This window comes from Fundulus heteroclitus, chromosome 2 (assembly GCF_011125445.2).
Source record: "Fundulus heteroclitus isolate FHET01 chromosome 2, MU-UCD_Fhet_4.1, whole genome shotgun sequence".
Lineage (NCBI taxonomy): Eukaryota > Metazoa > Chordata > Actinopteri > Cyprinodontiformes > Fundulidae > Fundulus > Fundulus heteroclitus.
This window is the reverse complement of record NC_046362.1, coordinates 24,705,052-24,722,345: the sequence shown is the minus strand read 5'-3', so window position 1 is coordinate 24,722,345 and position 17,294 is coordinate 24,705,052.

The following is a 17,294-nucleotide window of genomic DNA, read 5'->3' as shown; positions in this document are numbered from 1 at the left end:
AGCAAAGAAATAGATTAAAAGCAATGCTAATGAGTATGTTCGGCATATTTGCACCGAAGTCGGGCCCAAAACTGTACCCATGAAAGCCCTAATAAAAATTAGTTTGGGTGTCCACCAGCAACCACGTTTTGTCATTTTCTATTTTCTTTCAGCAGTTAATACATTTTGCACTTAACTACTGAGACAACAAACAATTAATTTGACTATAAATAGTCAAGTCAAATACTTTACGCATGACAGCTACATCAGCCACTTCCCACTACATTTTAAATAAATGCCACTTCAGATAAGGTGTTCATTTATATCAGTTTTTTTTTTTTTTTCAATTTCTATTGTGATGGCGATCAAATATGTGCACAGTAACATTGTGTACATATCCATGAACAAATAGGCTTTTACTGGGTAATTTAGTCAGAAACTGATGCAGTTTGCGACACACATTGCCCCAGTTCAGACTGAAATGGCAGGAATGATCAAATTACACTTTAGGTTATGACTCTATTAACAGTTTTTAACCTGTGAAGATTTTCTTGCCGCATTCATGAACATGTCCTTTAAGAAATTAAATCCTTTCTGAGTCCACCAGGGGATCGTAAACAGTTGCCCAGATCTCTTATGCCTCAGGCCAATTCTGAATTTTTACAGAAGAACTTTAGAGTTGAGTAGGTCAGGGAAAAAAAAAAAAAGATTATTGGGCGACTGAAAATGTAATGTGCTATTCTCTTTTTGTATTTCGAGTAATGCTGCCCAAGTATACTTGGTGTAACTTGGAACTACAACCAAGGAATACATCTGGCATCGAAGCAATGGGATGTCATGCAGGGAGCAACAAGCCAACACACGCAAGGAACCTCAAGCATTGTTACCACATAAACTTTTCCATCCATGTTATACCACTGTATCCTGTCAGTATTGTGCTTAGAAACCCTTAGATTCCTGCAGGTGAGGTTTTTTAAGAAACGTTTGAGAACCACCGCTGTGGAAAGCTTGCATCTGATGATAGCAAGTAATGCATGCTCATGTCCGTTATTTCATACATTGCTCCATCTGTGCAGCGTTGCTCCTTAATTAATAAAAGAAATTCAGTCGAAAAATAATGTGGAAACACTTCTGATTTGCCACATGGAGTGAGATTATCAGTAACAAACGTGTGAAGCAGAGTGTGAGAAAATGACTGTTCAGTATAAATAAATAAAGCGAAATAAAGGGAGAAGAAAGGCAATACAACAACAAAATTGTTTCATTGCTGTTCTGCATATGTATCGCAAACCGGCAGAGCGAGCGATTAGGGAGCAGGGTCGGTGGGTCAGTTCTTCAGGCACTTTTCTGACTAAACAGTCCCGCCTTTGGGCTAGGAGCCAGAAGATGGAGCATATGTTACCTACCGGTGAGTCCAATCGAAGCTCTCCTCTCAGTGTTGGGATGGAGAAAGATTGGTGGGTACAGAGCTGAAAAAAATGAAGGAATTAAAGAAACTGGAAGAGAAAAGGACAGTAAAAATAGAAAAAAAAAGAGGTGAGAACCCAGGTGAAGTAGACAACAGACCCAGCAGGGGAACAGTCATGTGAGTTTGGGCATGTGTATGGACGTGCATGGCCATTCAGGGAGCTTCTCTGTAGTCTCGTTGGCAGCGTTTTGCATCTGGTGTTTAAGTAATCCTCCTGGGAACACATAGAAGCTGCCAAAGTACCATCCAGCTCCTCTGTTCGCTCTTAGCCACCCCTATTGCTCTTCTATCTCTGTCTCTCTTCTTTTTGCTTTTCCAAGTAGCCTTCATTTTTCTCCAGTCATTTAATTCCTTCCTAATTGTCGTAATATCATTCGGTTTCATTTGTTTTCTTCCCCTCATCACTGTATCCTGGTTGTGAATCTACCCGGTGCTGATAAGAGGGGGATTCATGCTCTTACGGTCCTGCCTATAGAGTCAGTGTATCGCTTCTCAGAGAGCCTGAACAGAGTGAGGCCATTCCCATGGACCGACCAAACAAAGAGCCCGCTTCCCTTCACTTCTGTATGACTGCACAGGAACAGACGCATAAGCATTCACCAGCAGGGCTGCTGCTGGGCGGTAAAACGATAGATCTCTGCTGGCCGTGGTTGAAGCAGTTCTTCAGTTTCGGTATGAGGCAGTGGCATAAACAACGCCTGTCATCTCTGTGGATGTGCTTGGAAAGAAACACGAGCGGGTGTTTTTTAATTAGGGATTTTTGCTGCCTTTTCTACTCAATTTTAGGTAAATATAAAATACTCAGATTAAAAAAAACTCACAAATTGAAGTGTGCAATTCCTTATTTTCACAAAGTGTGTGGTTATAATACAGCCTCTGTCACATAACATAATTTCTGTGCTTCACATCCCCGGTCCTGTTATCTAGGAAGCAGAATGCTGAAAGGATAGAGTTAGGGTGCTCAGGCTGTATGGGCTGTATGGGCTGTATGGGAATGTTTTGCTTTCATGGACTAGACAGTCAACATATGTCAGTTGTCATGGCTAGGAATTCCACCCTTGTAATAGTAGCCTGCAAGGTCATCAAATAGGTAGCGTCTGTATAAGAAGGCCAACTAAGACTAGAATTAATCATGCCATCGAAGATTTAGGATCAAAGCATGTTTTTTTTCTGAACAGAACCATTATTGGGGGTTCATAGGGAGTCCCAGCTTGAATATGAAAGATAACCTGTGGAGTCGTCTATTTAAAAGTATTTGTATCAAGCCAGTTTTTAATAAAATCTAAAGAAAAACCTCAATTATTCTTTTCCACATTGATATTTATTTTACAATTATTTTGTCATTTGAGAGATGTTTGTCTAATTTCTTATTAAAAGCAAACTTATTTAATAAATACAAAAACACAAATTAAGCCTCAATCAACCAGGTGTGTAAATCATTTAGCTGTTTTTTAATTTCTTTAGATTATTATTTACAGGGCTGTATTGTAACGCGTATAAACTGAAAAATAAATGTGAAACCTTCGATAGGTGTAGTAGTTTTAAATCTAACAGAAAACAAAATAATTATGAGATTAATCCCCATTTACCAAATCAGTTTGTTTATATAGCACCAGTCTACAACAGATTTCATCTCACGGCACTTTACAGAATCAATTCAATCAAGTCATAGAGATTGGTCAAAGGTTTTATATCTAAGAAAACCCAGGAGATTGCGTCTAGTCATTGACTACATGCTCTCTCACTCCTCCTGAAAGAGCATGCGGACACAGTGGAAATTCACCTGTACTGTGACGTTGTTTTTGCAGCAGTTCCTCTGTCTGCATGTATGCATTAAAGGATAGGCCTTTGACTTTTATCATATTTATGCAACAAAGTACATGTTTTAGACTAGATTTTAGTGTGCAATTTCTGCATGAGTAAATTTGTCATGGTTTCCTTAGTTGTTATCTCACTCAGTCCTAGTCCACACAAAGACGAACACAGTAAATTCTCATTACCTATTAAGGAAAAGAAAAATTTGTGTCCACACAAGGACGCGGCACCACTGACAATGTACGCCGGGACCATTGATGGCACTGTGACACTGCCACAGAAACATCAAACAAAAAAAAACATTGGGCATGTGCAGACAACTCATGTGAAGTAAACACAGCAACTGTCGTCGTTCTTTTCCCAGGTGGCTCCAAAAGCATGTGGTTCTTTGAAGCAAGTTGGAGCTAACGTTCGTGGAAGAGGAGCAGTAGGTTCCGCTGTGATAACTATAACAATGCTAACGTTTGCCTTAGCATGAACGCAACACCGAACGGGGCATGTTTGTTGTTATTTGTGGGAGTGAGGTGCATGCGGGATACAGAGAGAGGTCAAGCTATGATGCCATTGCTTCGGAAAAGACACGCTTAGCATGCACACATGAAAATACGAAACCGGCGTTTTTGAAATTTTCCTGATTGTTTTTGGTCTACATGACAAAATATCTTTGTGGATACACCTAATCTCGTCTGTGTGTGGACGAGGCTGCATATTCATTTATTTTCATTGCTCTTGGTTTTTTTTTTTACACAACAAAAAAACAGAAAGGGAAAAAAATGTAATGCAGGTTCTTAGCAGTAGTAGTAGTAATGGTAGCAATAAACACAGAGTCAGTCATGGCAGATGGTAACTCACACTGAGCTTGGTTCTGCTGGAGGTTTCTTCCCGTTAAGAAGGGGTTTCCTTTCCATTGTCACTGCATGCATTCTCAGTAAGAGGGAATGCTTCAAAGTCAACAATACAATGTAAGCAACTGTCCACTTTGGATATATGCTCACCGGGGAGAAATTAATTGCTTAACATCGTTTTCTGTTTCTTGTTAAAGGAGCAATAAGTAAAATTGACACAGTGTTTGAAATTGGAACAATACACAAAAAAATATAGCCCACCTTACCTAAGTCAAGAGAGATGAGGCCTAAATTCAATATAACAACTATTCTGTAAAAATAAGTTGTTATTGTTGAATAAACAGCTTGCCCACAGAGATGCAGCCTGCAACTGACAACAGCCTCAATGGTCTGTTGCTGCTGTGAAACGAGGCCAAATACACTCCCCACTGAATTAATAGGTGTATGCTGTTGTATTATGTTCCATTTCTGGTCTGCTTCTCTTAATGGCTTCCATGTTTTCAGGCTGCTGTTCTTTTGCCAACATAAAATACCAAATGCTAAGCTCTGTTTTGGCAACCCTGAGAACTGATACGATTGGCTCAGGAACCAGGAAGTAAACACAGGCTACACACTGCACCGAAGTCGTTCTGGACTAACCGTCTGATTTCGATAGGAGAAAAAATTGACTAAGACATGGTTGATGGACAGGACTGATTGTTTATAGGGAATGTTACCTCCATGCCGGGTGACAAATAAGAACGATTATGGCTTATTTTTACAGCAAATTTCTTACTTGTTGCTCCTCTAAATTAGTAAACCTCCCATGTTCCCCCTGTTTTCAGCTTTAGACATATTAAGTTAATGTTCATTATTGATATCATATATTAAAAGTAGAGTCTGTGATTTTCCCTTTTAGAATAACTACTCAAGGACATGGCCATCTTACCAGCTCTTCCGGCTCCTCAGGGCGATCGCGTAAAAAAATCCAAAACCCAAATCCACTCTGTTCTTCTTTCTACCAAGGCCTTCAACTTCTTCTCATAAACTTGTATGTGGGTCGCTTCTAGTGACTCTCAGCCATGTCCAAAGTCTACAGTGAAAGCAGCGGAGCTACAATGAACGGCTAACAGGGAAGCTAACCGCTAAGCTAACTGGATACATAAACACTAGAAGTGCGCATGCGCAGCCATCAAACGCAAACCAACAAATAAACGTGCATGCACACTGGTGTTAGTTGAGCACGTCAGAATGATTGGCATAGGAAAACCAATAGATAAGGTGATACTCCCGAAACCTGAGGGACAGAGGGGGGTGAGGGCAGGGGTGAGGGCAGGACCAGAACTCCCTGTCCTTCGGTGAAAAGGGCAATGATTGTCCGAGTTTTTACAGGCCTGCAGCTACCACAGAGATCACATTTTTTAACCTCCTTTTAATGAATATATAAATTATTGACTACTTTCAGGATGGAAGTTTCTGAACAGGATTACCAACTATAGCTTTAACACACTAGCAGGGGGAGTTTAGAGGGGATAGCGTTAGCATTTACTGGTATTGTGACTGTGTTATCCCATCTACCCTTTCAACACTGTTACTGTCCTTCTCTGAAGTCCCCAAACCTCCCACATCCTACTGGCACCTGCTACATCGGAATTCAGGTCATCAGGGGGGTGTCACAAAATTGCTCCCAGAGTGATTGGTAAAGCACAGAGGAGGCAGAACGGGTGGAGGGTGGGGGTCTCTTATTTGTTTTCCCCCTCTGGTACCAATGACCATGCCACTGTAAATAATCAGCCCATTGTGCAGCTACAAAAGAATCATAATGAAAGCACATGAAGAGAGTTGTTTGGAAAAAAAAAACTGTTTATCTGAACAGTTGTCACAAGATTTAGTCTGACAGATTCACACTGATTATCACATAGAGCTACCTTTAGTTTATGCCAGGGAACTGTAAGCTTTACACATGTTTTCCACACTGAAAAGGAGAAAGGTGATACACAACCTTGCTTTTTGATCCCATATATTGAGATATTAAACTAAACTATGAATAGGGGTTTATTTTGCAAAATCATAAGACACATAACATTAAAATTAGAGGAACAGGCTCTGCCTTTTACTACATTAATCCATGTTGACGAATGAGAATTTATTTTATGCAACATGCCGCAAAAAAGAGGCAAGGAAATGTAGTTCAAAGTTATACAGAAAAACAAAAAAATACAGGTCAAGAAAATTAAACGGTTATAAGAAAAGTATAATAGTTAATTGTATAATTAAAAGTTAAGTATAACGTTGAAAGAAGCAGTGAAATGCCAATTTCACATAAACAAACAGTTAAGACATGACACAAACCTGACAAAATTATATTTCATCATTATGGGAAGGTTGCAGTAAACACATATGTTTTCAGTCTTGATTTATAGGACCCACCAGTTTATCATCCCAGGTTTTCAGGGAGTTTTTTTCCAGAGCATAGAAACTAAACACTGCCTCCCCTTGTTTAGTTCTGGTGTTGGAAAATCTAACTAATGAGGTTTCTGATGATCTGAGGAATCTAGATAGTTCATATGAACTCTGAAATACATTTAAGCACAATCTCATTTGGTGCTTTAAAAAAAGTAACATTTTATTTTAAATAGCACAAGTAATGCTATTACTAATGTGATATGAATGTCCTGGTCTTGGTCAGGACCAATGCCTTTTTGAGTTTTTCAGAAGCTGACAGAGACACCATTACAATAATCTAAGCTTTTCTTTGTCCTGTTTTGACAGTAAACCTTTTATACAGGCAATGCTTTTTAAGATAGCAGTAGACTGATTTGTAGAATTTAGGTGGATGGTGAATTTAGGTCTGAGTCCATGATGGCACCTGGTTTATTTACATGCCTTGTGGTCTTTTTCTAAATGAGTACTGGTCTATATCTTTCCATTTTGTGGTCCAAAAACTAAACCATGGGTTTTTTCCTGTATTAAGTTTGAGTAAATTCTGACCCATCCACCCTTTGATATTGTGGACACACTGGCTCCATGACAGTAATGGATGGGGGTTATGTGGTGACACAGAAATATAAAGTTGTATGTCATCAGCATGGTAAGAGATGTTGTAGTACTTTATAGGGTAAAGGTGACAATTAGATGTTGAATAAACATGGTCCAAGTATTAAGCCTTGAGGAACCACATGTGATATTTGTTCTGTCTTGTTTAGAATTCCTAAATGACACAAAGTACTCACAGCCTGCAAAGTAAAATATGATCAAATGTAACGCATCCATTAGGCTTCAGTAGAAGAGGTTTGAGAGAGAGAGAGAGAGACAGAGAGATCGAGACAGATAATTAAATGCAGAGTGATGATAAACAGATGTTTGGAGATAGGCATCATGTCATATTTATTCCCCTGCTGTTTTTGAAACTCCAAATAAAAATAATAATGACTACAAACCCAGTAAAGGGATTATAGATGATGCAAAAAAAGATTTAGTTGCTTTAGTTTTATTGCTCACTTTACTCCCTCTTACTTTTCCATTTTCCCTCTTTATTACTATTCCACAAATCCTCAATTAAGTGCCTAATGGGCCTCAGAGGCAGGTTTGTGTGCATCTTTTGTTCAGACTTGGGGGATCAACTAGCATTGATGTTCCTCTTGAGTATGTAAATAGCCTGAGCTGTGGGAGAGCTAGGCAGAGTTGTCAGTTGTCCGCTTAATCGCAGAGAGCTCCATCACCTTCAGACATTTTAGGAAGCCAACATGGGACACGCATGAGAACTTCAGTCCCAAAGACAATGGCCACACTCAGAGCTGTAACCCTCAGCAGTCGTGTCCACCCCTTCTTCTCTCTCTCTCACTGTTTTTCTAGCCTGTTACCCATAAGGTCCATCACCCTCATCTGCCACCCCTCTGCAAAAAAAAAAAAAAAGCGCTAGCCCTCACCCCTTCTACTCACTCGCATAGACCCCTGACCAATCAAGCCTTCCCATGAGTGCTTCTCCCCACTGACCGGCCTATCCCATCCTGACAAGCTCCAGTTGATACACCCTACGCTGTAGATCTGTTTACCTCACCCACTTGTCCGGCGGAACACACAACAGTGCCGTTCACTGCCTGTTAGTCATTCCCCTTTTCAGAAGTAAAAGAGGAGAGGAGAGGAGGGGGAGTTGCAAAAACAAAAAACGGAGGAAACAATTAAGTTTTCCCTCCTCCCTATGAACCCCATGTTAGCAGTTTCCCAGCTCTGGATTCTGTGAACCAACTTGGAGGCCAGTAAAGTGGTCCATTATTCTAGTAAAGCTGGCGTGTTCCAAGAGCGGCTTGCCTCAATGGCTGATGAACACAGAGAGGGGTTTGTTAGAGGGTTTTGGCTCACCAAATAATGCACTGGTTAATTGGGAACTGCACTCTATCTATCTATCTATCTATCTATCTATCTATCTATCTATCTATCTATCTATCTATCTATCTATCTATCTATCTATCTATCTATCTATCTATCTATCTATCTATCTATCTATCTATCTATCTATCTATCTATCTATCTATCTATCTATCTATCTATCTATCATAAAACTGTTTATTGTGGACAGTGCTGCAGGTGAATATTCACTGTGTGGTTCTGTCTTTTATAAAGATTAAAGTTCACTGGGATTGGAAGGAATTTATTGGCCTGGAATCTCAACCAAAACTGCCTCCCCCATCTTTTGAATAGAATAAGATGTTCAGAGATTTCCGTGGGACTGCGATCAAACAGTGGAAACGTGTGGAAAATGTTTTTTTGCTGAGAGCTACTTGATGTTGATTGTGACTGCTTGCAGGTTGTTGTTATGAGGAAGTGGAAAAGCCTATTCAAGCATTTTTTTTTCTACTGCTCTCGACTGAGGAAGTGTTCACTTAGTTTGGAAAAGTAGAATAATGGCATGGAAAGAAAAACAAAGAACTGAGGTACAACAGAGGTGTCCCTTGCCTGTTTGCTTTCAAAGACAGTTTGTTATGCACTGGAAAAACGGATCTAAAAATAAGTGAAATGTTCTTAAAGTTAGTGTTTTAATCCTTGATTTGAGCAGGTAAATAAGATTATCTGCCAACAGAATGAGTATTTTGAGCCCTAAAATAAGATAATTAGACATCCTGCACTTAAAATAAGATGATGGAGATGAATTGTTCCTATTTTAAGTGCAAAAATCGTATTCCATTGGCAAAATATCTTATTTACCTGCTTAAATCAAGGACAAATACAATAATTTTAAAGAATATTTTACCTATTTCTAGTTCCGTTTTTGCAGTGTGGGGAGAAAGTTAACTCTTACAATTCCAGTATTTATTTATTTTTTTATTGTGGAATTTTGTTTTACTGTCCTTGTAGATATTAAAAATGAAGTGTGTTCGTGAAGTTAACCCTTTAGCAAAATATATGTGCATGGGGGGTTCGGGGTGCTGGGTTAAGATACATTTAACACATTTCTAAGATACATTTTTATTTTATGTTGAGAAAGATACTTGTGATTTTTTTTTTCTTTTATTTCTAGAATTATAGTAGAAACCCGGCAGTCAACATGGATTCACACGTAATTCTTAACTCAACTTGTTATTCTAATGGCTCAATGCTTGGAAGCAAGCCTAGACATGACCGGACACCCCGACTATGTTAAAAATGTTATCTATCTTTTAAACACACAACAAGGGCACTTGTTGAGGTGCTGTAGCATAGAGACGTTAACTTTAGGGCATGTGTGAGTCACAACGGAAGAAAGAAAAGTAGAATAAGTTAAGTATGAGTCGTGTAACGTAAAAGAGAGGTAGACACGTGTAGACACAATGGACGTGAGAGACTAAATAGTCTGATTTCCCAGCTTGACTCCATGTTATTCTGTGGTTAATTTAAATGACGTAAGGTCTCCTCTACTAAGACACCTAAAATCGGAAATAATTTCATCAGAATTTATTTATTTATTTTTACGAACAGACTTTAAAGTTTGTTTATGATCTATACTACATGCATACATACGTTCCAATCAAATTGCTGAGTATGGAACTTAACCACTGAGTAAAATCACAGTTTTGAACATTAAGCACTATATCAATAATTTCCATTTATATGCTAGTCCTGTTATCATCTTGAAGCCACTGTAAGCCGCTTGGCACCAACAAGTGTTTCCAACACAGTTTTATCTTCTCAGTCTAGCAATGATGAGAAACCTCTTTTTGTTGCATAAATGTCAGCCTTATACTTAGGTGTATGTGAGAGAGAGTTCATTAGTTTTAATTTGCTGAAGTAATGAGCTGTGTGTGTTTGCAGGAATGCCCTTTAGTCAACACTGCAGGGTGGTGTGAGAAGAGCAGGCCACGGCTACTGCTTCTGGCTGTGCTCAGTCCCTAAAGGATCTGTTGGTTAATTAGATAGAGAGCATCCAACCTATTTTAGTCCACCTATAAGCATTGCTCAGCACAACTGCAACCTGACTTGCTTCACACCAAGTTCCATCAGACCGAGATTTAGGATCCCAGATGACAATGTAATGTTACGTGTGTGAGTGTGTTTGCATTTCCATTTAGGTGCACACAAAGGTGAGGATGGCACTGAGTGTGTCGGATCATATACACGCATTTTAATCTGAGAGTGTGGCAGTGGAGTCAAGTGATGTGTAAAACAAGATTTATGAAGTAATTGCATTTCACAGGGCCAGCTGCTGTACACAGATGCTAACGTTTCATGTAACGACAAATAGCCCGCTGACTCTAAAGACACCTTTAACCCTACCAACATTTTTCTTTATTAGTTTGCAGTTGCATTCATTTATCTACACCCTGTTTTCCTCATGAAGAAAACCCTCTCATTCCTACCCATTTGCATCAACGCACCTCCACACACAAAAACACCATTACTCATCTTTATGTTGCACTGCATTCTTGCTGTTTCACTCCTGTCATTCCGTCAGCAGCACAACGGGTATACTGAACCATGGCAGTACTAGTGGGGAGGGGTGTGGTGGTCTTGCCTTACTGACTGATTTAATGAGCTCCTGTGGGGATCGGCCCGCAGCCATCAAAAGCTCTGCGCTGCTATATAGCATGTTCCGTTAAGCCGAGGCACGTTTTCTGGTAATATATCAGCGGCTTGGTTCATTAACAGCAGGTTTAGGCAGCTATAGAAAGAGAGAAAGACGACGTAGATGGCTCTCAACTACGGATAATCTCAAGACTACTGTATGGTTTTCTATTTCCTATGGCTTTCATCTAACCGTTTGTTGGGAAGCAATGGGGGCAGGGAGATTGGGGATAGATACAAGCGGAAATAAAATCCTTTTTGCTTCAGCTTAGAAGGACCCAGATGATGGGCATCACAGATAAGACTCTTAAAACACGAGAGAGGACAGGGTCCATGTTAAAAAAAAAACTGAAACAGGGCATATGTCAGATGTTTAGGAGAAATGTTGTAAAGCAGTGGCTGCTCCGCTGACCTTTAGCAGTGAAGCTGGTTTTGTCTGAATTTCATGCTATTAAAACTGAAGTCTATCACAGATTAAGTGGTCTTCTGACAAAGGCTTGTCATAATAGGCTGATGGGACATAATTACAGATGGACTGGTCACATCTGATAGACCTACGCAGAGATGCACCAGGAGTCACACAGGCCCTCTCTAATGATTCCCTCATTATGGACACAAAGAGCTTTGCTAAGTGAGGTGGAAACTCAAGTGGCCATTCACTGCAATGATAGCAGTGTCCTTGGATTTTAAAAATATAATGTTGAAAATAGAAAATATTTTAAAGGATGCATTTCTACATTCATATCTGGGTGTTGGAGCACTTAAAGAACTAGTGCTCAATTATAACAGTCACTAATGTGAACAGTCTATGCATGAGCTGGTTTGATTTTCTCACTTTATATCCTTGATTAAATTTACTATGTATATACAATATCACTGTATATACATATTCATTTTACACAAGCATGATTGGATGATTTAATTGGATGGCTTCCACACCATGACTGTTGGTGTTTATTGCTAGTGGAAATATTCCCAAGCAGCCTGTTTTGAAAAGTTGAAAATAAGTGCTCCATTTAGCACGAGAAAGCTTAATCACTTCAAAGATTTTTCTGTCGCCTTAGTAAACTGACTTTAATATCATAGGAAGGACTTAAAAGAACCTTTTTAGCAGTTTTGAAACTTTTTAAAACCTTTGGATGACTTAGGGCCATGTCTCGTGGGAAAATGTCTCGTGGGAAAATGTTGGAGGGTTCAGCTAAAGAGTTTAGAAAGCAGCACATAAAACATTCTTTAAAAAGAGTAATTGCACAATATGAGAGTGGACGGTAAAGGCTGCATTGCCCACAATCATACCATATGCCAACATGCAATCTGCTTTTGTTAAAGCAGCTTTGTCTGCGCTTAAGTCAGTGTGATCTAGGCTGATATGAGTCAAAACTCAAGATAAGGATTTTTTTCCCTCCTACGCCAAAAACAAGTAGAAGATAATCTGGAGTGCTATCAAAAATATTTTTCTGTTTGTTTATTATCACTTTAACATGAGTCGTGCCATCAAACTAATTTTTACATGGGGAGAAGACAACCTGTGTAAATTTGAGAAGCACTTTTGAATGACAGTTTCATTGAGGGAAACAAAGCTATCCAAACCATGAGAAAAAAAAAAAGAAAAAATAATTGCCCTCTGACTGGATGTGCCACCCATGGCGACAAGCGCTACCATCAAGCACTGACAAGTCTTTTCCATCACTATGGAGAAATTTTGGCCCACTCCTCTTTGCATAATTGCTTAATCACCTTGCAGAGGTTTTGACCATGATCAGTGTACTTAAAGTGTTGCATCTCAATCAAATTTAGGTCTGGACTTTGACAACACCATCATCTCCCCTTCACTTATAGTCTTAAACCATTCATAGGTGGATCTGCCAGAGGGATCCAGGTCATTGTCCTGCTCTTTAACCCAAGTGAGTGGGAGCTTAGTCACACAAACCGATGGTCAGACGTTGTCCTCAATAATTACCTGCTAGATAGCACTATATATATATATATATATACATATATATATATATATATATATATATATATATATATATATATATATATATATATATATATATATATATATATATATATGTTTTTTGTATGATGTTTTATTTAATGTAATTTTTTATGCCAGATGTAGTGGGAGGCACACTTTTCAAAAAGTGTCACTTGTGTCACACTTGGCAATCCATAAAAAAATCCCCAAAATCTTGGTTATCGTCAAGATGTGCTTTGGGAAATGTCAGATAGCCTTTGAGTTTTTTTCAGATGATTGCTGGTCTTCACCTAAGAACTCTTTTAACCAGTCTCTTTCTTGTTGTTAAATCTGTGATACTGATCGTAACTGAGGCTAGTGAGACCTGCATGATTTGTCTGTGGCTTATTTTATAAGCTCGACACTCTTCCAAAGCTCCACCACTGTTCCTATATTTTCTCCTTTTGTGGAAAATGTCTCTCACTGTGATTCATTGGAGTCCCAAAGCCATATACACTACCAACGGTTTGGACTCACCTTTGTCATTCAATGGCTTTTCCTTATTTTATGACTTTCTATATTGCAGATACATAGTGAAGACAACACAATTATGACTCAAAATTATATAGAATATAGAACATAAAATTGTGAAATAACTCAAAACATCTTGTATATTTTAGCCTGACCATGGCCTCTCGATGAGCTTCTTGAGGTTAGTCACTTGAAATGGTTTTCCAACTTTCTTGAAGGAGTTCCCAGAGGTAGCAATAAAATTAAAGACAAGCCACTGAATGAGAAGGTGAGTCCAAACTTTTGACTGGTAGTGTAAATCACTTTATAATCCTTTTCAAACTGAATATGTTAATCACTTTTTTTTATTTTTGTTATTTATTAGATGTGCTTTTAGAGGTATGACTGGTAAACTTGAGCTCAGCATTAAAGAAAATCTGTTAATTCGAAGTTTAATCAAGATATAAAAAAATGGGTGATTACTGTTTGACAAAGGGCTGGGTTCATTCTGATAGCGTCATTGAATTTACTCAGGTTATCTTGGACTCTAGGTTAATTAAAAATAAATAACCTTCCTGTGGCCTATTTCATATTTGTTCTTCCTAATTGGACAATTTATATAGAACAGTCTTGGAATGTCACTGACCATGGTGCTAAATGCCTAACCTGCATACCAGGACATTCAGTCTGAAAAGTGAGTCAGAAGTAAATAATGCATGAAGTATTGACAGCTTTTATGGAACTATGAACTTTTTGATACATTTCATGGGATAACAAGATGTTAACGTTAAGCATTTTTTATACATGCTACATTTAACCCATGATTTCTGAATGTTATTCAGCAGGAACACATATTTGAGATTTATAAACAAAGTAGTTTATTCAACATATTATTTATAGTTCAAGTGTGACCCGTTATTTCACTTGACCTTCATTAATTTGTTATCTTTTAAAACAATCTGAAAGCAACATGTTGGTAGAAAGATTGAGCATTGAGAAATTCTGTATAACTTCAGCTTAATTCAATGCCCAGATTTTCTGGTTCTGAGGTCCAGTTTCATCAGATTTTTACTCTCACTCAAGGGTCCACTTGGATTTGGTTCAAGAAAGCTTCAGCTCTTTTTTTTTTTATTTAGTTGAGTTTCAGTTTGAAAAATCTGCTGTAAATTTTAGGTTTATCAGGTATATGCAGAGCTTGGTACCAAAGTCAAACAAATTCTTAGCTTTGGATAGATTTACATGTTCAGAGAAGGAGGTGCTGCAGTTTAATCAAATATATTCTTAAAAACTATAAGGGAATAAAAAAGGAGCAAAGACATTTGCTACATTCTGATATGGCAGTTTTTTTTTTGTTTTGTTTTGTTTTTTTTGCTGTTTAGCAACTCAGCGCAACAACTATCTAGAGATACATGTTTAAGTGAAAGAGTAACAAAGCTTCCCTTCACTTTGGGTGCTGGAATTTTTTTTCCTACTTCCTATGCACCTCACAACCTGGAGTGTTTGCTGAGAGATTCCTTTTGGGAGGGACCCGGTAGGGGGTTCGAAGCTTATGAACATCCAGCATGTGTGAGCCCATTTTTCTCCACTGTAATGCAAGTGGTTGTGAGGCCCACGGGTCGCTTCGGTGGGGAGGGGGATATATCCGGAAGCTGGCCTAGCTCCAGTTGTCTTTGCCTCACAGTATATTGTGATGCACAAATCATGAGACTGGGCATTGGGCCTCTTGAAGGGCCAGTGGGAAACCGGTATTCTAATTCGCGTGTATATCTGTGCTATCGCATGGGCCACAAAAACCTGAATTAAACAAGCATAACCGTACAACCAGGCACTTGTAGTTGTTGCGTAACCACATGTTGCGTTGATGGTGGAGTAGGGTAAATGTTGGTAGTTCGTTATTAATGCCGCGGTGCAACACCGACAACGTTCTGCTTGCGAATCGTCTTTCAATCACAACGATGTAAATGGTTTCACGTGGATGTTAGAGAGAAAAATCTATGCTGAGGTGAAGATAATAAGTGTCTGTTTGGTTGTGCTCCCGGGTCGTATAGCATCTGTAAGTGGTTTTTAATCAGGCTGTGTTTGTGTGCTGGGTTTGTGTGACTAAGAGCTTCCTCTTTTCCCCTCATCCCCTTCCCACTAAGCCACAGAGTGTTGCTAGGACAACCCCTTGTGGTCCCTGCTGCATCGCAGAGGCCCTCAATGCCAGCACTCGGGGAACCTCCTCGCACTGGGAAGGCTGCATAAAATTGGGATAATCGGCGTCGATTATGGGAGACAATTGGCTGCCGCTTCTCAAAGATTCATTCATCCTGGAAAAGAGACTGCGGGGGAGGAGGGGAGGGGGGCCGGAGAATGGGGTGCCCATGTCCCTCCGCTGCTCTCCCACGGTGGGCACAGGCATGACATCAGTGTCCTGAAAGAACTGGCATTCTGGACATGTCCATTACTCCCCCCTTCCTCACTATAACCTTGCTCTCCCTCCAACCCGAGCCCAGCCTCCCGTCTTTTCTTGCCGCTGCCAGTTTGGATGCAGCGCTTGGCCGGAGTGAGTAGGGGCCACCGCCACTGTTTGCGTGTGAAACAAAGCCCTTCAGAGGGAGAGAGAGGAAGCAGAGAGCTTCACATGGTACCAGCCAAGAGCAGGGATGGCTGCCTCAGCCTTCCCCATCTCAGGCCCCTCTTTTGGCTGAGAGATGTTAGTGTGACCCCAGTACCCCTTCTCCTCTAGTGCCCCTCTTTCTATCCCCTGTAACCCCTTCCCTGCCTGTCCCAGCTTTTTTTTTTTTTTGCTGTCATTTCAAAAATGTACCTTTTTCATTCATTAGAATAACCATCGCATGTCAAAGGATTTAGGTGCAGTGATTTCTCATGACACAGCCTTTGTGAAGCGTTCCTCTGGCTTTGTTGTGGGATTGGCTCATTTGTCCAAAGAGGAAATAGCTTTCCAACACATTTCCCTAATTAGAATAATGCGATACTGCTCAACAAGATGTGAAGTCCCATGCTGCTGGGAGACTAAAGGGAAATCACCGTCACGGCATCCTTACAAAAATCATAGGTCATTCGTACTTTGCAGTCCTCTGGAGTTTTGTGCTTTGCAGGACTAACATAAGCGTACATGCTGTTGTGTCTGACTTATATTTAAAAAAAAATACAGCTTTATATGCATGTGCGCAGTATGCACTTTAAAATCCTCTCTTATTTTATTGAGTATTGTCCATCAAGACCTTAAAAAAAATGAAATCCTTTGTCTATCATTTATTACCTTTTTCTGCAATACCATCCTTGACAAAGCCCTACTGTCCACATTGTGCCATTAGCAGGAATTATCGTCTTCATCTCCAGCAGCCAGGCCTCTCTCATGCTATTCACGGAAGCTGAAAGAGTTTGGAAGTAAAGCGGTGGGATTACAGAATCCAGGGAATGTAGGACTTCTAAACGATTTGACAATCAAGCTCATATACAGACCCCTCCCACTACTTGTTCCTGCGGTTATTAATTTACTCCTAGGTTTTATAGGATGTTGGTACATGCGGGCTGGTGAAGTCAGAGAGGTGGGGGCAGCGAGTATCGCACACATCGAGATGGGGCAGTTCAGGTTTCCGTGGCTGTGACTGCTTCTGTCGTCCAGACCACGCCGACTCTCCCCTCTCTGGATGCTTTGGACCTGGGCGGGCAGCTGAGAGCGGCTAGCCGTCAGCAG